Below are 10,572 nucleotides of genomic sequence, written 5' to 3'. Positions count from 1 at the left end.
ACTTATACAACGTAATTATTCATGGGCTTGATACATGTTTCACCCTTCTCCTTTGGGTCACGGTAATCAGTGTGAAGTGGAGAAACCTGCAGTGAGCGCGCCCGACCCAAAAACGTACATAATAAAACACGTAACATAGTATTGCATCAATCTGGATGCACTGTATGCCATAGAAGCTCATTTGCTTGTGTACAGTCAGTTGTTGATGAAGCATCAAGTTCACAGAAAAGGCAGCCTTGGAAAATGCATGAGGGGGTTTTCACCACAAGAGCTTGTACTTCTAAGATAAACAACTATAAGTCAAGGAGAAATTACAAACACAGAACATCCTATCCTTTGGTTTGTTGGTAGAATTATGTGTTTCCATGGAACTTGTGGTGGTATGGTTCAAGTGTTGAATGGGAAGGCTTTCAATTTTGGTGCCAAAAATCCCTCCATCCCAGCTGTCTTCGGGCTGCAGGCGGGGGACACCCTGAACCGGTTGCCAGCCATTCGCAGAGCACATATTGATAAACAACGATCCGCGCTCACACTCACACCTAGGGACAATTTCGGGTGTTTCATTAACTGCTACGCATGTTTTTGGAATGTGGGAGGAAACCGATGTGCCCGGAGAAAACCCAGGCAGGCACGGGGAGAACATGCAAACTCCACACAGGGAGGCCGGAGCCAGAATCGAACCCTGCACCTCTGCACTGTGAAACCGACGTGCTAACCACCCATAGTTATTACAGACTAGCTTAATTAAGTATGCTTAAAATAACCTGTGTGCTTCAATAAAAGCAACAAAATCTGGCCAGTTTTATTTGTTTCATAAATGTCCATTCAATTATGTTCTGTTTTGAAATAAAGGTCATTTGAATTTTTTCATAACATACTAAATCACTTAGCTTGTTTTGATTGCAGGTTTTAAACAGTTGTGATGGGGGGTTTGGTCGCCGTGTGCATGTCTGATGTTGCTCACCGTGGTCCAAGGAATGCTCCGGGATGTTTGTGTGAATCATCAGAGGCATGGAAAATTAGAAGGAACATTGCAACCCATCCTGTTAACTTGGGACTCCTGGCTTCATATCTAAAGCCAACAGTCTCAAACTGGGGTCTTAAACTGGACAGTGATTTTAAATTGGACCAGCAAATTGGTGTTGTTGTTACATCCAGCTTCTTTCATCTTAGGCAGCTGGCTAGAGTAAAGCTTTCTTAACAGCACTGTGAAACAGTAATTCATGTCTTTGTCACATCTTGGCTAAATTACAATTATGCACTTTATTTTGGAGTCAGACAGTCCTCCATCAAGCTTTTCCAGGTGGTCCAAAATTCTGCTGCTCGCCTCTTGACTGGTACTCGGAAGACGGGGGACATAGCTCCTACTCGGGCGTCCTTTCAACTGGCTCACGATACATTCAGAGTTCTTTTTAAATTTTCAAATCTTTCAATGGCCTCGCCCCACTATACCACTCTGAGCTCCTCCGTCCCTGTCCAGTGCCTCAGGTCTGCGAACTACGGATGTGGAAGTTAGCTATGCCTTGCAACTAACTCACACCCCATCCCATTACATTATGGACTTTATGTCATGGGAGTTTCAGAGCTGTGATTTCTTGGGTGCCTCATCTAGGACCTCTCTGCCCTGGGTGACTCTTATCATGGGCATACAGCACCCCCTGGCAATTTAGCTCCTCAGAACTCAAAACCCTCCACCATAATAAGGTGAAATCTTAGGGAGGAGGAGGAGGTATTTTTTTTTTTATTGAAAATATCTCGAAAGCTTCTTCTTTCACACTGCCCCTAATAATAATAATAATTACAATAATAATAATAACAATCATAATAATATTGAATGTAAAATGTGGGGGGAAAACTAATTCACTGAGGTTTTTTTTCCTTGTTCATGACAGAAGAAGCTTGGTGAAAGATGCCTCAATACCTTGGAACTTCAGATTTTTGTACATTCCAAATATGCCCAATAGATGTCATTCCAGTGCCACTGAATGTGGGAACATCTACTGTACTGGGAGAAAAGTAGATTATTTATTTTTTATTTTAAGTTTAATTGTAAAACTCAAAGGAGTACCTGACTGAATAATCTTAAATCATGCAAACAATAAAACATGTATAAGACACACATCGCCGCAGCAGTATCAAATATTCCGCATTTCAAAAGACAATCATTTTCAGCTTTGATTGCTAAGGTATTAAAGTAAAAGTGCATTCGTGTAGCCTGTAACATAAAGAACATTTTACCAAACAAATACATACAGTGCACCCAAAATAATAAAGATGTTAAGTCAGCACATTTTTCAAAGTGTCACTTTAAATCAGGGGTGTCAAACTCATGTCACATTGTGGGCCACATACGGCCTCGGTAGATGTAAAGTGGGCCGGACCATTAAAATTATACCATACTCTGCTATAAATAACCAAAATAATATATTTCCTTTGTTTTGGTCTAAAGAAGCACAAGAACATTAGGAAAATGTTGACATTTAATAAACAGATCTTTTACAAAACATGAAGCTCCTTAGATTTCCTTAGACAAATGTGCAATTTACTTTTATCATTCACATAGATGTATTGCAACTGATCCCATTGATTGTACAAAGGCACACAACTTGAACAAGTAATTGGTATTGAAAAATATAGTAATGCACTTTTAATATTAAACGAGATTTATAAAGAATGTTTAAACCATTTACACGTGCAGAGAAAATCTAAATGTAATCCCTGCCTACACCTTACAAACTAAAGAGAGTGCTATTAAATGTGTAAAGAATAAAGTATTCACGTCCTTGACAGCGTCTCCTGTGTTGGGTCTGTCTCAGTGACAGACTGAGGCTGCTGTTGTCTTCTTCTCTGATCAAAACAATGTTGTCTTTTACTCGGATTAAAACAGTGTGTCCCCCTAGCGGATACTCTATGAATTGCACCGTATTAAAAATATGAATTCCGTGTTTTTTATGCATTTTTTTCACTTTTAAATTATCCTGCGGGCTTGATCAAACCTCCTTGCGGGCCGGTTCCGGCCCGCCGGCCGTATGTTTGACACCCCTGCTTTAAATGATTGTTATTATTTTTTTAGAAGCCTATTTTTGATCCAGCTTGTGTTTGGTCACATTAGGTTATCCCAAAGTGCCTTTTAAGAAGGTGGCGAAGGAGTGGTTAGTATACATACTCTTCTCTCAAAGTATTGGACCAATTCCAAACATTTGGATTTGACATCAATAGATAAATACAAGTTCAGTAGTTCATCTTATATTTCCAGTTATTTATGTCAAGATTTGAGTCCCAATTTAGATGGATAAGAAACCACATTTGTTGGAAAACAACTTTTCTGGCTTATTTCATATGAGCAAAAGCTCTGGAACATGTGACTGACAGAAATCACACTTAAGCCTCTTCTCTATTTTTAGGATTTGTTTTTTTGAAGACTACATTAATACTAGTTAGTTGTGTAATCAACGTGTTAAAAAGAGAACAAGTAGATGAAAGAAAACAGCCGCAGCTGAGAGCAGAAGTATTGTGAGAGCTGGCAAGATTGACCCAAAAACTACTGTTACTGATTTCACACATCAGCAACAACCTCCAGAGGGCAGGATTGAAGGTTTCTTTATATATTTGACAAACCACTGAAAGGTTTTTAACTGGCCAAGTCAATTTCAGGTGTAATGTCTTGGTCGCTTTGATTTTTTTTTTGTTGTTGTTGATATATTTTTGCTCACCGAAAAAATGTTGTGTTTTGTTACAAATAAGGCTGATTTTTTTGTAATGCAAATGTAAATACCTGGATATATAGGCTGAATGTTTTTTTTGTTGTTGTTGTTTATTTGTTTGTTTAATTTACTCTACCATACTATCTATCGGATAGGATAGATTCTATCCTATACTAGTAAAGAAACATCATCCGGTCATTTGTTTGTTTAATTTACTCTACCATACTATCTATCCTATACTAGTAAAGAAACATCATCCAGTCGCTTCTCAATAATACTGATAACATTATTCATGCCTATTTGAATTCGTTGACAGATGGTGGCCCAGACACTCGCAGCGGCTCCTCTTGTTTTATGTCGAGAGGGAAGAAATTTCATCTGTGCTGTATGTTACACATATACAGCACACTTGACAATAAAGTTGTGTTCTATTCAATTCAATTCAATTCCAAAGGTTTGCACTTGCAAATGTGCACAAAACCAAAATTCAAAATTCTGTCTTACATGTGGAGTTAATTGTTCATAAGCAGTACACCTTTGACTGCTACATTATTTAACGCAAGGTCTTTTGCTTATAATTTTTACGCAGTGAAACAATATGGGTGGCACGGCAGCCTCACTGATGTCATTGGCTCATGTATTTCAGTCCATTGACTCGATATTTGCCTTTACTTTGAATACCCAAAATTTTAAAATAGGACATTAAGCGTGGCTGTTTCACCATTGGAAGACATAAAAATAAAATGCTGAAATATTTTTTTTTTTACATGTGTCTTTACCGCTGTTCGTTACAGATCTGTTTCACAATCAATGCTCATTGACATCACGTGCAAAAGATAAGCCACATATACTGTATATAGGCTATATATTTTTTAATATCTTTCAAACAATGAACGCGAGATCTGCAGGAGATCAGCAGAGTGGGAGTCATACTGGATAAACAGGCCAGCAGGGGCCAACCTTGACCAAATGATGCTTTTGGAGTGTTGTGGTGCTCTCAATGAAGTGAGCTAAGATTTGGACCCGGGTTAATCCCATGTGAAAACAGCTCGATGCCTCTCGGCTCCTGGATAAATATCTGCCAATTAGAAGTGTCAGGCTTCGGTTGGAGACATGGGGTGTGTGTGTGTGTGTGTGTGTGTGTGTGTGTGTGTGTGTGTGTGTGTGTGAGAGAGAGAGAGAGAGAGAGAGAGAGAGAGAGAGAGAGAGAGAGAGAGAGAGAGAGAGAGAGAGAGAGAGAGATTTCCTCATTGAAAAAGCTTGAAATAATAATAAACAGACTTGTTTTATTTTACATTTCCTAAATTGCACAGCATCCAAAAGTGTTCAGTGTGTCATGATAACGGCTCTATTACAAGCAACTAGTGAAACAAAATATTTGTGGTCTTTGGAATGGCCTTGTTTTAAGTGTGTGAATAGATTTGATTAAATTACAAACAGCATCAGCCAAACAAATATCATTGAAATCAAAGGTAAAAATACTTTGACTTTTATTTTAAAACATTGAAAACAGTAAGCAATGAAACAAGAAAGCAAGAAAGGAAGGAAGCAAAGAAACAAGAAAGTTCGGAAACTAAGATGCTCCACACAAGGAAGAAAGGAAACAAGCAAGCGATGCAGGAGGTAAGCAAGGACACAAGGAAACTAGGAAGCAAGAAAGCATGGAAAAGAGGAGCAAGGGAAGAAGCACCCAAGTTTTATCTAATATTTTGGCCAAGATGGCCATGTTATTGTGTACGCCAAAACAAAAAGGTGAAGAGTTTAAAGTTGGAATGATTAGAATCGGTCAAAAATGTAGAAATTACAGAACAAAAATGAAAAATTGCCATTTTTGAATTTTTGGGTGGGGATTTTATTGGTGATAATGACTTTTTGCCTTCTTGAAAGCATTCCCAAGGTGAATTGAATGAGCTGAATCATTTACATTTCAAATAGGAACAATTTCAGTCTGTTTAGTTGAATGTGCTATTGGGAATTTTTGATGCGAAAATGTAGAATTGTTAGTAAATCAAAATTGTGGGCTTGTGAAATTTTGGGCTGAACATTTAATATGCACAATGTGAATCTGTTTTTTTTGAACGTGCCATTGGTAATGAAGAGGGACTGTTTTGTGTGGGTATTTTAATTGTGAAAATGATTTGTGGTGAATGGTAATTTTTATCGTCATGTAGAAACCCCAAGATGAACTGAATTAGATGAATGTTTTGAATTTGAAGTTGGAATGTTGGAAAGGTGTATTGTTGAATGTGCTGTTGGAATCAATAAGGACCTTTTAGTGGGGGTAATAGAATGGTGAAAATATAGAATTTTTGGTGAATGGTAATTTTTGCCATGTTGAAAATTGTTCCCAAAGTGAATAAAATGAGCTGAATAGTTTTTGAACTTCAATTGGTAATAATGTAAATGTGTAATGTTGAATGTGCCATTGGGAATTAATAGGAAATTTCCGGTAAAAATTTTGTATCTGGGGCAAAATATGAATATTTGAAATGAGAAAAAATGGTAGCCGTGAATAGCATGAATTTTCAGAGGGGGTTGAAATCGGAATGGTGTGATTGAAAAAAAAAAAAGTGATAAATGCAGGGTATGTGAATTTGGGAGCCTCAAAAGTGGAGTGGTTGTCTCCAAATCTACTTCAATCCCCCTCCATTGTGACCATGTCAAAGTGTCCTTGAGCAAGATACTGAACACTCCCCCCCACCTCCCCAGTTGCTCCTGATGCTGCGTCAGTGTGAAGCGGTTTGAGTTGCCAAGGTAGAAAAGCACTAAAGAAGTGATAGTCCATTTATCATTTTGTGATTTTTTTTTGGGGGGTCAAAATATCTGAATATTACTGTGAATTTTTTTTTTAACCCTTTCATGGACAGTGGTTACTACAGTGGACAGCTTATCATGTTATCAGGTTACAGGTTGCATGAAAGGGTTAATTTTTCATATGTGTGAAGTTTTGGAATGTTGATAGGCCTTCCCATGGTAAATTGAATGAACTGAATGTTATCAATTTCAAATAGAAACAATGTGAATGTGTCATGTGGAATGTGGCATTATAAATGAATGGGGAGTTTTTAATTGAAAAATTTGAGGTAAAACCGTGAATTTTTGGATTGAGAAAAATTCACAAAAGAGTGAGGAACAAAATAAAAGAAGAACAAAGTTAATGGTGTAGAATAATGTGTGTAGGCTTTGGGGTTCTCACAACGATAACATCTGTTTGAAATATCTTCTGTTGTGCCATTTGCTTCACATTGAGCGTCTTTTGTTATCTGTATGGCATATTGATGCCCTGGCATTAGAGTTGCCCAATTTATTTGAATGTTTTAGTAGGAACCATTTTTAAAGATATGATATTACAAATAAGAAGACTCATCCATCCATCCATCCATTATCTGAGCCGCTTATCACGGGCATGCTGGAGCCTATCCCCACAGTCTTCAGGCAGTAGGCAGGATGCACCCTGAACTGGTTGTCAGCCAATCGCGGGGCACGCACAGACAAACAACCATTCAGACAATCACACCTTGGCGCAAATTAGAGTGTTCCATTAACCTCCAAGGCATGTTTTTGGAATGTGGGTGGAAACCGGAGTACCCAAAGAAATCCCACGTGGGAACAGTGAGAACATGCAAACTCCACACAAGAAGGCCACGATCCGAAAATCAAACACATGACCTCTGTACTGTGAGGCAGACGTGCTAACCGGTCGTGCTAACCGGTCGTCCATCATGCCCCACCCCTTCAGGAAACAATGGCAATTATTTCGAAAGTTATGTTTAAAAAAAAGTCAATGGCAGAAATTGACAAATCTCATATTACAAGACTGTTGAAGTGCATATTTAAACGTAATTATTGCAGGGGGGTTTTCCAACGTCTTGATAATGTCATTAAGCTTTGCTTTCTTTGATGAGTCAAACTTTTTTCAGTTAAACGTAGCTTTTGATTGCTGTAATACAAAAGTAGTCCAATACATTAGGCTGTAATGTATGTTATTTCCACTTAGCTTGCCCCTCCCCCCCATTTTTCGCTGTTACTTCTCAAAGAAAATAGACCACTGTTGATGTTATGTTGATTACTCATTTGAACTAGTCGACACGCTGTGGAAGTAATGATCTGCGTGGTGCAGTTGCCGTGACATTTGAATTATCTGGAGTGGTACCTGGGGGTGTCCAAGCAGATTCCAGGAGTGGCGCTGCACCTCACCCTACCCCCGGCGGGCTATGATAGTGAATAGCTTGTACATGTAAAATAATCCTTTTTTTTAAGAGTTTAACTGAAAAATACACTCAAAGCTTAACATTCAATACACTATGTGTTGTAGCTCCGAGACAAAAAGAGCAACAGCGTTGTCATTTAGGCATACACTTGATTATTTTCTTAAAACTCCCAAACGAATACAATCACGTTTCACAACGTGGCTTCTCTTCTGAATTCGGCTCGAAAGGCGTTGAAAGACTACCTCAGAAAAACGTAAATTAATTATACCTTCAACGGCACTAAGAAAAAAAAAGAATGCGCTAAAACAGAAAATCCAGCAAGGAAATCACAAAAAAAAAAAAAAGAATGCACCAAAACAGAAAATCCAGCAAGGAAATCACACAAGAAAGGAATAATTCTTTTAACATCAACATAGACACAATTCTGAACCAGTCCAATCTCTTACAAATGGAACCTGAACTAGCTGTACGATATTGACACCAACTCACCCTTTGTACGTGTCTCACATTCATACTGCGAACGATTATTGGGACGGTGGAGAAGTTTTAAAGCAAACGGGAAATTACATGCATGAAAACACAAGTTGAAGCGTCCTAAGAGAGTGAGCACAGAAAAGCTTGGTATGTTTAGGTCTGTGCTGCTGAGGCTTACTGTAGGAATTTTAATCCTCCAAATGTATTACAGTTGGAGGATGAGTAGAACCACAGACTGCTTTGGGCCTGAATTGAGTTGGGCATGTGGGGGAGGAATGAAATGGAAGACAAAGCTGAGATGGTGAGAGGAGAAAAGCACTGCAAGTGGAAGTTTGTTTACATGTGCTGCCCTAAGGCCTCACAATACATTGGGCAAATCCCCAAGAACTTACCGAGTAACCTTAGTTGTTGTTGTGTGAACGTGTGTGGAGATCTGGAAAAAAAAAAAGACATCCCGAGAAGTATTTGTGAAACAATAGCACTTATGGTGTGTCCAGTCTGACAGCCAATTTGAAGGGTTGAATGAAAAGTGTTTTTATTAGAGGGGGAAAATGATGCATTTGTTGAAGGGTTGGTGTCAAGACAAAATATTTGCAGAGATTTAAGTATGTATTTCGTCGGCCACACGGAAGAAAAAACAAAATTTTTCGAACACACACAGGTATTTTTTTTTTCCTTGGGTCGTTTTCCTGTCACTTACTTGTTCGACCAGCTGGTTGAAGTTTTCGTTAGAAAATTAATGTTTATAGATATATATATATATATATATATATCTCCTCTGGTGAAAGGAAGGCTCTGAGGAGCCTCTTTCTCATACTCAAAGTGAGTTCTAATGAAGAATGAGTCGCCTCTGCCAGATGCTAAAATGTCTTTGTACACTGGGAAAAAAAAACAAAGAGAAAGAATGATGTAATTTGGGGCTTATACATTGATGGCAAAGGCATAAAACTCAATAAAATAAGTTGCCATAAAATAAATTCTAGTTCTGTATGCGTGCTGTATCACAGGGTTCGATTCCTGACGAACCTCTTTCCTCAGTATGCGAGAGACAGAGAGAGAGAGAGAGAGAGATCTATATTTATAGATAGATAGATAGATATATCTATATATATAATCCTAATTCTGGCCTGTTTCACATTGTTTTACTTTCAATTCTTTGCTGAGAAAAACGTATTACTTACTTAAGAAAATAATGTAGTTAAATGTAGTTAAAATAATACATTGCTGTTGTGAAAACAACTTCAACAGTTGCAAAGTCTTGTCAGAATAGTGGGGAACATTCAGACAAGACTCAAAGACCCGTTGAAGGCTCACATGTTGAATGTGAAGGTCCTGCCATCAGCCCCAATCTCTTTTCTGGCTATATTTATTCATAGTATTGAACAGATTATAACTAATATTGTCATTTGCAAGTGTAATAAATGATTGGACTTTGTGACAATGTTAGATTTGTCCAAAGCAATTAAACTGAAATCTGAATAGGCCTTTTTCATCTTCTTATCGTCACATCTTCATCGTCCCACCCCCCTCCACTTAAAGTAGCTCCTGACATAATTAAGACTCAATAGCTTGAACAAACAGTTCATAAAAAGTATCACCAAAAGTCACTTTGTTTCGTTAATAACTTTGAAAAGCAAGTATCAACCTGTTCAAATTTTTTTGTAATCCCTACCCTAGCAGGAACAAACAGCAAGGAGAAAATGACTTTGCTTCACTTTATTTGCAACAGTAATTACTGTGAAGGTGTTTTCAGCTCGAATCCTAATTATATTGTAAAAGTCCAACTCCTCTGAGACAATAATCTGTCAAATGAAGGATGGCGAGTGATGAAATGCAAACAGAATGTAATTCCTGAAATTATAATAAACCAAGCCATGGAAATATCGTACATCTGAAGGAAAAAGCCACGAAACGTCCGTTCACTGGAACATTTCTGAAAGAGTTCAATTTTACAAATCCTATAAACAGGTTCGTATTTTAACCAGTACTTTATGTGTCAAGTCCATTATCTTTATAATGACACGAGCTGACGGTGTGTGTATATTTGTAAAATAGACTAATAGCTGCAAGTGTGACAGAAAACTGTGTTCACTGCCCGTGGAGTTCTATAAATGCCACTCCCAGTGTGCTCCAATAATTTGAAAGTCAGCTGTGCTATACCGTACTGTCAACTCGTTGCAGAG

Source organism: Hippocampus comes, unplaced genomic scaffold (genome assembly GCF_001891065.2).
Source record: "Hippocampus comes isolate QL1 unplaced genomic scaffold, H_comes_QL1_v1.1 scaffold36, whole genome shotgun sequence".
Lineage (NCBI taxonomy): Eukaryota > Metazoa > Chordata > Actinopteri > Syngnathiformes > Syngnathidae > Hippocampus > Hippocampus comes.
The sequence above is the reverse complement of the archived record's forward strand: the minus strand, read 5'-3'. Positions refer to the sequence as shown.